Below are 14,098 nucleotides of genomic sequence, written 5' to 3'. Positions count from 1 at the left end.
AAATAACATTAAAAAATTATTTTAAAAAAGGAAGTGTTTAATGAACAGAGGCTCCCAGAGAGAAATAGGTAGTTACTGCTGAGAACCTTTCACCGCGTGATTTCATCCCGATTAGTGTGTTAGACAAAGCACACTTCCTCCCTGTGGGGCTTGCGGGGACAACCGAGCAGGGGCTTTGTGATCATCTTTGTGATAAAGGTGTTGGTAGGCCATGGCGTCTAATTCCTCTTTGACACCCTCTCCAAATCTCAGCTTACAAAGAAGCTTTGTCTGCTTGGTTTTCCTCGTGTGGATTTAAAATATTTCTATTTTCCGGGGATATATTAACATTTGACCATCCGTGTGATGTGCCAGTTCCTGTTTTGTCTTTCAAGGCTTGAAACAACACCCACCCTTAGAATCCCCCTCACAAAGCAGAAGGAAATCCTTCCTAAGGCGCAGGGCCCCGGCTATAGACTTCATAATTAGCTTCTGTAATAAAGTACTTAATCGGAATAGAAGCCCTTGCTAATTACAGAGGGGACTCGGGATGGGCGGGTTCCCCACGGCTGGGGTGAGGCTCTGTCGAGGTGTCTGGGAACACGGACCCACAAGGGTCCAGGGCCGCACAGGAGCCCCAGGCCTTAATTAGCCCCAGCAATTAAAAATGAAAACAATCCTCCGTTTTCTCATTAAAAGATAGAGGCCCCTCCCCTACAGGGCTGTGGGGAATGATAATTTGGGGCTGCAAAGATCCTGCTGACTGCCCAAGACAATGGTCAGCTGCTGAGCTGCAAGACCTCAGTCACCCGTTGGCTTGCTAAATTTCAGGCATCTCTGCATAATGGGAGATTGATTAGGGTTAATAGACTTATTTTTACAGGTCAAGACACAAAACACTTTAGGCTGTGAGTGCTCTTGCACAGAATACCACAAGCTATAAATCAAACTGCTTAAAAGCAGCACGGAGCTTTCTGCCTCGGAACCGTGGGTAACAATCAACTTTTGTCTCTACACCCCCTCCCCCCACTCCAGCTACTGTCATCCTTACTCTTCTTCTTGTGTAGACGGCCCACAGTGTCAGCCTGATAGATGCGGGCAGGGCTTCAGACTTCTGTGCTTTCCTAGTTTTCAGAAGCCTAGAGGTGAGGGGGCCCCCCATGGCTCCTTGGAATTCCTGTGTTTGTTTTCTCTCCATCGCCAAGGTAACCGGGGCTCAGCGGCTGATGTAACAATCCGTCAATCTGCGCATCATCAATCCCACCTTGACTTGATGGCCAAAAGTCGTACATCTGGGTCAAGAGACTTCAAAATTAAAAATGAACCAAAATCTACCCCCCCAGGGGAGAGTTGGAATATTTCGTCTAAGGGACACGGGGCAGAAGGGCGGGGTCCTGACCGCATTTGAAATGTAGCTGGCCACTGACAGAGGCAACTTCCCAGGAAGCAAAGTCACATGCAGGGTGAGCCTCGGGGAGACTGCTTCTGAAAACTGCTGCGTGAGAGGAACAGAAAGGAAACGGTCTCAACCGGAGGAAGCGTCAAAAAATGCTTACCTAGGAAGCCTCAGAAAACATGAAGTACCTGGCTACAAAAGTTAAGAAGATGCAGGGGATTTGCACGTAATCAGTAGGGCTTTCTGCTTCTTTTCTCTCGGCATGGGGTGGCCTCAAGCTTACTGTATATTTTTCTTCTAACCAAAAGTAGGCAAAGCTGATTTCCTCGCTACTTTAACTGGATGGATCAAGGAGGATGTGTTGTCAATTTCTGGAATGTTATTGAGACAAGTCGCTGAGAAGTGTAGCTCAAGGGCTATATCAACAGGTCTCCCTTAAACTTTGCTCTTTTTCATTCCCTTTTTCTCCTGAGTCTTTCCCCGACCCGACCCCTCAACTCAGCGCTACCAGGCTTAGCTGTACAAAGTTGGTAAACTAGCAGCTTCATACAGCTGTTACTCCACCTAGCCTGTAAAGAGGAAACCTGGAATGGAGAGAATAAATCAGCATAAGGGGAGGTTAGAGTGGGGAGGCAGGACAAAAGATGAGGAGGAAATAGGGAATGTTGGCACCTGCACTTGGAATCGGGATGCCCGCACATGGGAGTCAGCTGACGTGGCCTCTCCACCCTTGTTTGACATGGAGAGTTGCATCCTGAAATCTACAAAGTTTAAGAAGAGAAATAAATGGAAATCCCTTGATGGCAGGAATAAGAAGGAGAGGGCCAGTCAGTGCCACCTGCCCCCAGCCTGTCGACTCAGTGGTAGTTTTGCTGGTCACAGGGGGGGCATCAAGCCTTGGGCACGGGACTGTGACCTGAGGCTAAGATCCTGCTGCCCTAATGGAGATGGAGGGAAGGAGATGTGTCTTTGGCTCTGCTGGAGGTGGAGGGCCCTAGCTGAAATTCCTGTTGTGCAATCCTCCAAAGGGTTTCTCCGTTTGTAAAAATGAAAAAGTCTGTCTCCTGGCTCAGTGGCATGGCAAGAAAGCACAGAGTCTGTCTCAGGCTCTAAGTGGATTTTTTAAAATCAGAAGAATATATTTGAGAAGCCTAAACACCACGTCTACACCAAACACCAGAGTAAGTTCTAAACTTACGTGATAACCCCAAGGTAAGAAACCAATACAGAGTGGTCCAGGATTCATTGTGCTTTTGGGAGAAGAGTAGAACATTTTGTTGCAGGACCACCTGGACTATATAAAACACCCACAGAAAAGACTGCCCCACTGAAGAAGAGCTCACAATAAAATAAATAATTACAACTCAGACAAGGAAAAAAAAGAACCATGAAGGAGAATTGTCAAGATAGTATACAGGAGAACTAGCATCCCAAGAATAGAAACAGAAAGAAAACCAGCTGAAAGAGATGATAGGGTAAGATCTAAGATCCTTGAATTGTTTGGAGAAAGGCAGAAAATTTCATGAACTATGTTGTGTTTGTGGGCTACAAAATAAGGGGAAAAATGTAAAACTTTGAAACAAATTGAGGAAAAATAAGAGAAAGCCCAAATCATTCAATAGAAGACAATAAAGGAGAAAAATAGAGAATGATAATTAAAAACTAAAGACAGAAGACAGTTCAGAAATAGTAGTAACTCCAATAAATTCAAATGTACTAAACTTTCTTGTTAAAAAGCAGAGATTCACTGATTAGAACAAACAACCAAATAAATAAGATTTATTATAAGCTATTTCCAAGAGATATTCCAAAAACTCATGATGTCAAAAGGTTGAAAGTTGATGTTGATGAGATAGGAAGGGAAAAGACTGGAAAAGGATGGGAAATGATACAATCAGCAGACATTCATGGGAAGAGAGTTGGTGTGTAGCTACCTTAATATTGGACAGAATCAACTTTCTTAGGGATAAAGAGTCTTAGAGACAAGCATGAACCGCTTGGGGAATCTAAGTGATTTGAATTACAAAGTCCCAGAAATAATAATGCAAAAATGGCCTGAATAGAAAGAGAAGTTGCTGTTATTGTAGTGGAAGTTTTCATGCATTTCTATGAGCTTATTGATAGGTAGAGACCAGAATTTCCTAAGCATGTAGATGTTTTACACAATGTATTTACAAATCTTAGTATAATGAACATATTTAGAATCGTGCACCAAAAGAAAAAAAATGCACATATTTTCAAGGGTATATAGGACAATTATAAACATTGTCTATATCCTTGGTCACAGAAGTCTAAATAGGTACCAAAGAAACAATATACCTGAGTGTATATCCTCTAGTAAGTATGAAGTAAGACTGTAGATAAGTGACTCAAATGGAGTTTTAAGAATTTTATTCCTTAGGAAATCAAAAACACTTGCAAATAATTAATAGATCAAAAAGGAAACCAAATTATAATCATGAAATATTAAGAAAAATAGTCATTGAAAGCACCCTCATCACAACGGTGGTACACAGTGAAAGTGATACTTGTAGGGACATTTGTAACCCTAATACCCTAAATGCATGTATTATGGAAACCAAGAGACTAAAAATTAATGAATTAAACATTCATCTCAAGAACTTGAAAAAACAATAATAGCATAAACCTTTTGAAGGTGAAAGAAAAGCACTAGGATAGATAAAAGCATAAATGAATGGTGTTAATAAATATGAAAATATAGACAAACTTGACCACATTCTAGATAAAATAGCTGTTATATATATAGTTTTATCTTATATAATATATGTAATTGTATTTGATTATATTGCATATAGTATATTTACATATTATATAAAATATACAAAATTTCTTATATATTAAATTTATATGTTACATAAAATTACATAAAATTATATAATATTTGTAATTCTTTATAATTATATTGTATATGATATATGTATATGTTATATAAAATTTATGTTACATATTATATAAAATTTATATATTGTATAAAAATATATTTGTATATTATTTAAAATTATATTATATGCAATTGATACACTAACATATTATTTCTAAATATTGTTAATAATGTATCAATAGTATTATATCATTTGAATATCATAATATTTTATGTATTATAGTATATAAAAACATATACTACATATAATAGTTATAGGTGATTATAAATATAATATGTAAATAATATAACATGAAAATGATATATGAAATAATTTCTAATAATATTAATATAAGATATTAATGTATTAGTTGTACATAACATAATAAAGTATTAACTAATGACATATATAACATAAATATATAATTACATATAATTATATATAACATTTAACATGTAATATAAAGCTACATAGAATTGTTGTTTTCTCACAAAACTTTTGGAAAGACTGACTGTACCTATAATCTGTAAAGTACTGAAATAGTAGGCAAATTGTATAAAAAACAAAACCAAAAATCTTCTACAAAGGGCAAAGAGTAACTTATCTTTTAGGGAGAATTAAAAAAGAGAAATGTGCCCTGAAACACAGATGTATTTCCAATACCCAGTCCATCCACATAAAGGCAGCATCTAATTAATATAAAAGGTGCTCATTTTCTGGGGATTTATTATTTAAATTAGCGCAGGTAAATGGCTCACATGGAAGTGAAATGCATCACAGTACAAGACTATTCACCATTACCCACCAAGGATAAAATCAATCCCTATTTCAATATCCCTCCCCATTTGAGGTTGTCACCTCCACTCAACAATTATAAGGTGGTCATATGTGCTACAAACACATTACAAAGCAAAGTTGCAAATCTTGCAAAATATCACAGACTTTATGAAGCCAATGCAGAACTGTTGAAATCGGGCAAAGCCATTGACAAATGAGTGTCTGAAAAATGGAAACCAGTTAATAATGTAGAGGGCCCTGCATTCCTTTGGCCATTCCAGTCCCCACAAAGTAAAGAGACGGTGGGGCTAAGGGAGAACCACTCAGAGCATTGAGTCTTTTCTGGGTCATTGCATCTGAGAGTGGACCACACCACCATGGTACGCATGTCTAGGTCCGTGGATGTCCAAGGGTTTGCTAACAGTAGTGTTGGGCAAGGAGTGTGGATAGGACTTGGTTGGGTGGTTAAGGTGCCCACTCAGACATCTGGGATAGGGACCTCCACCTGTGTCCTTCTCTGGGTCACACAAATATAGAGGCAGCCATGCATGGAATATATTTGCTATGATCAGAGAGGAGAAGCAACAGAACGGCTTAGTAACTTGCCTAAAGTCCTAATTAATAGAGATCTGAAATTTGCATACATCATTAGCTTTAAACCTTGGGATTTTTTACCTCGTGTTATTTTTTCCAATAGGATTTTTAGAAAACAATGCCTTATTTGTATTTTCTCATTCATCTATTCTTTTTCTCAACAAAAACTCTCATTCTCTCCCCTCTTCCCTTTCTTCCCTTCCATCTCCTCTGTTTCTCTGCTCTGAAGTAGCTCACAGATGTGAACACACATGCACCGTGTAATGCATCATGGTGACTTCAGTTGACATGTGGTCACTGTATTGTGCCGTCCAGATCCCCTTTCAGGAAAAGACTTGTTGCTGCAGCTGTTGGACAGTCTGTTAGCACACAGCCACCCGCTGTTGGCCCCTGCAAGGTTACTTCAGCTGTAGGGGGTCTTCTTGCACAAATGCATACCCCTCCCTGGGCATCCAATGGCTGATAGATGCAGGATGCAGAGGCCTGGTTATCTCAGCTGAACTCGGACAGTGCTGCGTGTGGTTGCGTTCTAACTGTAGGGTTCCCTGCAGAAGAGGTCAAGCCTATCCTTTGGCCTTTATTGCAGGTCATTGTCTCCCTCTGCCCAATCATACCTCCTTCCTCTTTTCCACAAGTCTCAAAGCCAAAGGTGTTCTTTAATAAACATCCTTCATGTAAACTGTCTCAGAGTCTGCTTTCTGGAGAACACAGCTGCAATGGTGGGTTCTTACATAAGTTGCATGTAGTATAATGTGAAGTGTGTCCCTTGTGTCCCTAGTTGGGGAGATGAGACATAAAATTAGGAGAGTATAAGAGAAATGTAACAAGAAGTAGGGGGTGTGGGAATTCAGACCCCTCTGAGGTAGATGATTGGTTAGTAGAGATGCCAATCCCTTCTTCCATGCCTGAACACTGTAGAGTTCTCTTTAGAGAATTAGAGCTTCCCATATGCCTGGCTGGATTAGCCAAAGGCATCATGTCATCATCTACCTTCTACCTGCCTCCACAGTTGACTGGAGGCAGTTGACATCAGACCCAGGGCAGTCAACCATTGGCTCAGCTGGATCTATGAGCTTCTCTCTCCAAGGGATTGGGAAATTGGAGTACAGTAAGGATGTACTCAGTCTCCACTAGTCTCTGAAACTGACTGGACACGGTGGCTATCAGACATCAAAACTACAGAGAGCTGGTATAATAAGCAGAAAAATGAGGGGCGCCTGAGTGGCTCAGTCAGTTGAGCATCTGACTTAGGTTCAGGTCATGATCTCATGGTTCATGAGTTCAAGCCCCATGTTGGGCTCTGTGCTGACAGCTCAGAGCTTGGAGCCTGCTTCAAATTCTGTGTCTCCCCGTCTCTCTGCCCCTCCCCGACTTGTGCTCTGTCTCTCAAAAATAAATTTTAAAAATGTAAAAAATATTTAAAAAAAGAATGATAAAAATGAAGAATATGTGAAGAGAGAAGCAGACAAATGGAGACTTGAGGCTCCAGAGAGGGAGAGAATAACTTGCATTCCTGACTTTCCGGTACCTCTGACTCCAGTTTCGTGTAACACCTGGCTACCTCTGGTGCCCTAGGTACTGTGAGATAGTCCTGAATTTTTATCCGACAGATTAGCTCGTTTAACTAAAAAAGTCTGTTTCATGTAATATTGGACTACGACAATCATAAGGGAAGGGTTTTGAGTTGGGAGTTGTAGGAAACAATAAGATTTCAATAGGGAAAGATAAAGGGACCATGGAATTCACACACAGAGGTGCTGAAACACATATTCTCTGGGCATTTCTGAAGGATGATGAATGGCCCAGTTTGGCCAATATGGAAGAAATGGAAAGCAAAATAACAGGATACATGTTTGGGAGACTGGTGGGAAAACTTTGACTAATCAAAGGAGCTGGCCAGCATTAAAGAGTCTATTCATTCTTGATAGGTATTCCCAGTGGTCACAGAAAACATGAAATAAGGATAGAAGGCAGTAAAGGCTGGCTGTTGCAGGAGGTGAGGAAATAAAAATAAGGTAACGGGTGTCTTACTTGTGACCGGGTCGTAAGAAGAGATTAATGAAAATGGAGCAATGGAGTAAATCAGGGGGAATTAGCAGGGGGTGGTGGCTCTTGCTGAACGATAAGGAATAGGGTTTGGGCAAACCCACCACACACCCCACACATGGGTGCACAACTGGGCCCAGTCCAACTCCGAGGACTGTTCTTTACAATGACTTCAGTGTGAATGACGCCTTGGAGTTGTGCAATATGGGTAGCCTTGCTCATAAGTCGTATCAACTCAAGATCTTTCAATGGAACATGACAAAAATTAATCCCAATTTGAACAGGTTTTAAAACAGAGATTCTACTGGCTCATATAACTGAAGAGTGAAGAGGTAAATGGATGTCAGGGAAATCAGTTCAACACAGTCAGGGCTCTGACTCTAAATTTCTTTCATCTTTTCATGTGTGTCACCTTTATCCTCTGGTCAGGTCCTCTCATGGTGAATAAAATTGTTTCAGTAGTCTAAGATCTCATTCCTTTATTACCGTCTATCAGAGGAAGAGCATTTTCTTCATGATTTCCCCAGAGCCTGACTATCTCTTCAGGTCTCATGAATCTAAATTAAGTTATGCATATTCAGTAGTGTGTATTTGAATGGTTAACAATTGGCATATGCACTTTCTCTCAAAAAAAGAGAGATAAGCAGAGAGACTGAGAGAGACAGAGACAGAGAGGAAAGACCTGATTATGTTTGAATTCCATAGCACAAACACTGTCACCACGGTTGATTTCAAACTACCAGGGTGATATCGCTGAGCCCAAAGTTGGGAAGAGATCCACACAAATGACTCTCTGAAGCCCATGAGAACTGTCTCCAGCACCCTGAACCAATCATTTTAAGGTGATAATCCATAATAATGGTCTGTGAAGCTGCTGAGGTCAATTTCATCCATCCACATGTCAAGTAGGAGTGGAGAAAATGGGTAAGGGTAGGACAACTATTGAATGTCTAGTACTTTTGAAATTCATGCAGGAAGAAGATGAGGAAAACAAGGTAAGCACCTGGAGAGAAGACAAATATGGAGCTAGGTGTAGAAAAGGAGTCAAGGTTCATGAGTGGGTGGTATGAACATGAGGCATGGTAGGAAATGCAGGGGCGTTAAGTGGGGGAATCATTACAGGTCTGCTAAAATATTTATCCTCATACTGAAAGTTTTTTAACGTCTGGTCCTACTTTATTTTCCAGGACTCTCTAGGAGGCACTACAGTACAATGGTGAATAGTCAACACCTTGGCAAGTTGTGGAAGCTATTCTGAGTCTCCATCTTTCTTAGAACCTCACTGGATGAGAATTTTTATTCTGCGAATCAGCTCAGAGATTTAACTGTTTTTCAGAGATTCATTCCAAGAGGGTGTAGGGCACAGTGGCTATGAAAGTGGTTTCCAAAGCTGGGGTGTCTGGCTTGATTCTTCGTTCTTTCATTGGCCACGGACCTTGAGCAAGTTGATGAAACCAATCCAAGTCCCAGCTTTTGAACCTGAAAAGTGGAAACTCCAATACTATTTAAAATTAGTTAAACAAGATGACCAGTAGATACTGGTGGTTCTAATGCTTCGGCAGCCTACATAACCAACCCCAAACCTATGCTTATAAAACCCTAAAGGTTAAGCAATCAAAACCTAAGAGAGTCACAAACAGCCAACACGGCTTCCGAAATAAGGCCAATGCTTAAGCTGTAGCCAATCAAAGAGTTTCCTTGTTTTGGTTTTGCACCTCCTCTGTTAAAGTTCTCCCCTGGCTCCTGTTTGTGCTTCTAACCGCTTCTGGGTTTAGCGTTGCCTGACTTGAATAAATTTTTGCACAGATAAACTCTTAAAATTTTTAATATGCCTCAGTTTATCTTTAAATACCATCCATCCCATGAGGTTTTTATGATCATTAAATGCATCAATGCATATAACGTGCTGGGAAATTACCTGAAACATTGCAAGCACGACATGGATGTGATTGCTGTAATTATTACGTAAAGTATTAGTGTTAGACGCACAGAAAATACCAGGGAAGCCGTAGTCATGCTTATTTTGACCATTTTCCACTCTTTTACCCAGGTTTTAAATTCCAGGACATTGTTACATTTCTCTTTCTGTTTTTCAGGGAAGTTATTACAAGTCTGTGTAGGAAACCCAGACCACATTCACATGTTCCTCCTCCAGACTCTCAAACACTGTACTTGTAACTCTGTGGACACTCTTTCAGCTGCACCCTTTGTGTTTTTGGGGCTTCCCTTGTGCCCTCACATTCTTAAGGTGAGACTAAGACTTGGGAATTTCTGGTCACTAAGGAGCTCAGCCCAGTACCTTGACCACTGTAGGCAAAGCACTTGGATAGCTGAGAAGAGAAAGCTGATTCAATGCACTGAACCTATATTAACCTAAGGGAAGACATCTTGTCAGCAGACCCTGGCTTTGGGCTTTTTCCTCTTGGTATGTAGTGGAGGTGGGGGAAGAATGAACTTTTGTATCAGTAGGTCTTGGCATGAAACAGAATTTACCCCAGGTCCTTCAAGCGAATAGGCATTAATGAAGGGATGAAGAAGCAGTGTTAAGGGAACCAACAGAGAATGGCGAAGCCCCAAGGATAATAAGTACCTCCTTAGGACCAAAGTGACAAAGGGAGGAAAATGCATTGCCAGATCCAGGGGAAAGGTCAAACCTTGGAGGAGGGATCACCAGGTGGGAGCTAAAGTCATAGAGACACCCAGCTTCTTCAGGAAACATGGCCCTCAAGTGGGGAGCGGGGAAGAGGAGAGACTGTCCCAACCTCTCCTTCCTCTCAACCTCAGATCATCCTTGGACCAGAAACCCCACATGGGAGCCTGGCTAACTTGGCCTCAGGGTTCATCTTTCTGAGCACCTGGCAGGGCGGAGAATGGATGAAACTCATTTTAAAAATGTGTTTTTAGGGACCTGAGTGGCTCAGTCAGTTAAGTGTCTGACTCTTGATTTTGTCCCAGGTCCTGATCTCATGGTTCATGAAATTCAGTCCCACACTGCTTAGGATTCTCTTTCTCCTCTCTCTGCCTTCCCCTAACTTGTGTGTACAGGCTCTCTCTTAAAATAAACATTTTTAAAAGTGTATTTTATTTAGTGCTGTACACCCAAAATAGGATCATTTCAACATGTGAGCAATATGAATGTCATTATGATGATATTTTCCATTCTTTGGTACTCAGTCTTCAAATCCAGTATGTGTTTTTCCATCTCCAGTGCATCCCAATTCAGACCAGTCACATTTTCCGGGTTCATTAGCCAACTGGGGCCAGTGACTGTCCCACTGGAGAGTGTAGTTCTACCTGTTGTCTGTATCATTGGACTTAAAAACTAAAACAAAAAAATCATTAATTCAACAAAATTATACCTTCATGTAAAAGAATTGTTTGAGGATATGTCATCAGAGTCTTTAAGAAGCCTAAAGCCATGTTCTGGGGTTTAGGGTATTTGCTAGGGGAGGTCATTAAAAACTATGTGACCAGGAGCACCCAGGTGGCTCAGTCAGTTGAACTACCAACTTCGGCTCAGGTCATGATCTCATGATTTGTGAGTTCGAGCCCTGCATTATGCTCTGTGCTGACAGCTTGGAGCCTGGAGCCTGCTTCAGATTCTTTGTCTCCTTCTCTCTCTGCCTCTCCCCTACTCACACTCTATCTCTGTCTCCCTTTCTCAAAAATAAACATTAAAAAAAATTAAAACAAAAGACAAAACACAAAAACAAAACAAACCAGAAAAACAGAACTAATGAATGACCATAAGGTCTTTTTCTCATCCAAACATAAAAATAAAATAAACGACACTCCTTCTCTTCAGCAAGCCAAGCAAAAGTAGCGGGCTACTCTTTGTTAAGGTAACTGGACATGCAGATTATCCATGGACCTCTCAACTCTAAGAACCAGATGTAACTGCAAGTCTGTTACATGTGAAAAGGAAGTTAGCAACAAACATATGTATCAAAATTGTAGCAACCTGTTTCTAAACACTTACAGGATGTATGCAGCCTGTGAAGAATGAGTGTCTTAGTCCATTCCAGCCGCTGTAACAAAAAACCCATGCGCTCAGTGGCTTATACAACAAACATTTATCCCTTAGGATCCTGGAGGTTGGGAAGTCCAAGATCAAGGCATCAGCAGATCCAACGCCTGGCGAGGGTCTTCTTCCCAGTTTGCAGATGACTGTTCTCAAGAGGTCCTCACATGGTGCAAGGGGCAAGAGAATTTTCTAGAATCTTTTTTATACAGGCACTAATTATACTCCTGAAGGCTCCACTCTCACGACTAATCACCCCCAAGGGCTCCACATCTTAATGCCTTCACATTGGGGGTTAGGATTTCAAAATATGAATTTTGGGGGAAAACAGCCATTGTGTCCATGACAGTGAATTTCTTAGCCATTACTGGTAAAGGATTTTACTTTCCAACTTAGAACTTTTCTGTACAGAAATAAAGCTGGCCATTGTTTTTTGTGGGGCTTCAGATGCCTAGCACTGCTTTTTCCATAAGTACAGATTTCGATTTTGTTCTTCCCTTATCTGGTAAAATGTCACGCCGTGACAATGGGGCTAGCGTTTTTGCAATCTGAGAGAGTTGGTCAGTTCTTTCGGTTTTTTTCCAAATAAGTGTCTTTTCTCAATAAAATTCTAAGCTGTATCTTTAGACTTTCTTGGTTTCTCAGCTAGTGAAGTTTTTGCTATCATTTCTGAGCATCCCCACTTTCTCTTACTATTGAAGGAGAAAACACACTATCAAAATAGATATCTTTCTAAGAATACTGTATGTCATTGCCTTATTGCTTTTACACAATTACAAAATTCCATGACACCATTTACGGTTTGGAAAGTGAGATTAAGCAGAGGAGCCTGGATGGCTCAGTCGGTTAAACGTCTGACTCTTGGTTTTAGCTCAGGTCATAATCTCATGGTTCCGTGAGCTTGAGCCCCGCGTTGGGCTCTGCCCCTCCCCTGCTCAAGCTGTCTCTGTCTCTCTCAAAATAAATAAATAAGCTTAAAAGCAAGTGAAATTAAGCAAAATCAGAATCTGTCTACCGCAGTTAGAAACTGGATTGAGATAGCTCACTAAGGAGTTGTTACAACCTGTTGACTGTGTGGCCCGCTTCCAGCGGGTTAATCCAAGCATATATTAGAATACATTTCAAAACAAGAAAAATTATGCAGATGGAAAGTGCTCCTGACCCTCAGCCTTTTCTCCCTCTTAGCTATCTCGTCTTCACTGAAGTACAGAGCACAACATTCATCTGCTTCTGAAAGGATCAGGAGACACTGGACGCTCACGCCTTGTCCCTCCTCTTCGAGAAGCCCAGGCAGCCCTGAAGGACTTCCTTCCAGAAGCATGTCTGGGCCCATGAGAAAATTCTAAGGCTAGCAGGGCCGCATCTGTGACTTGATGTTAGCATTCTGAACACTCTTGATTCACGCTGTAAACACTTGAGGAAGAGTCGTCAGAATATACTCCTGGCTAAAGATGGATGGCCTGAGTTTATTCAAAGGCCAAATAATTTCCAGACATTTATTTTGGATGGAAACACATGTCTTTCCCTTGGTAATAATTTCCTTGTGAGATATACAGGCAACCCCCAACTTGCAAATAGACTACTCAGAAATTTCATTTGTAGGTCAGTCGTTTGGAATGCAGAGTGATTTTTTTTCCCCCAAAGAAATAATATTATAAGGGGTAGTTAAGGGCCCAGGCCAGCCCCCAAATTCTTACTTAACCCATACTTCACCCAAATTACTGCCAGGAGGAATAGCAGAAAGCAAGGGCCGCACAGTGCTCTTTGCTTATCTCTAGGATATCCCTGTAGAAATAGTCTCATGGTGATTATGGACACGGTAGCTAGTTCTGACCGACTGTCACCAACGCTAGGCTGACCAACTGCACACACTCTAATACAGGCTTGGACGTACACTAGCCACGTTGACTCTGGGCAGGTCACTCAACCTGTCTTCTCAATGTCCTCATCCATAAAAGGCGGATGCTATTAAGATTTATTTCATGGAGCTAGAGCTATTGGGTGAGAATCACACACACACACACACACACACACACACACACACTCCTTACAGCAGTTCCTGGAACTCGGAAAACACCACGGATCATTTGCCATCATTACTCTTGGTTCTAGTAACTGATGTGATGCTGATTCTTTTTTGATCGCTGATTCGTGTTTCACTGAACAAAAAGTAATGCTAATGCAATATTAGTAACAAAACACAATAGGAAAAAAGGAGATGGTGTGTGACTCCTCTCACCTCCCCCATAATTATTACTGTTTGGGTAAAATAAGTTAAGTTAGAGAAAAAAAAGAAATAGATAAACACCGAGGTTGAATGCCGGATATTTTCAACGAGTCTCAAGGTTGGCTTTAAAAAGAATGTTAGGCTTATTTATTATAAATAGTTTAGGGGGCGGGAAG

General features: G+C 41.0%; 1 long non-coding RNA gene across 1 annotated transcript; it reads left to right on the top strand.

The window, feature by feature from the left end:
* Positions 1-1,309: 1,309 nt before the first annotated feature.
* LOC115282482 lies at positions 1,310-9,494 on the top strand. Its single transcript, XR_003904644.1, has 3 exons — positions 1,310-2,850; positions 7,557-7,624; positions 8,862-9,494. It is a non-coding gene; the product is annotated as an uncharacterized LOC115282482 (long non-coding RNA).
* Positions 9,495-14,098: the final 4,604 nt, after the last annotated feature.

Source organism: Suricata suricatta, chromosome 17, assembly GCF_006229205.1.
Source record: "Suricata suricatta isolate VVHF042 chromosome 17, meerkat_22Aug2017_6uvM2_HiC, whole genome shotgun sequence".
NCBI classification, from domain to species: Eukaryota; Metazoa; Chordata; class Mammalia; order Carnivora; family Herpestidae; genus Suricata; species Suricata suricatta.
Note: the sequence above shows the minus strand (reverse complement) of the source record. Positions and strands in the feature narration are given on the sequence as shown.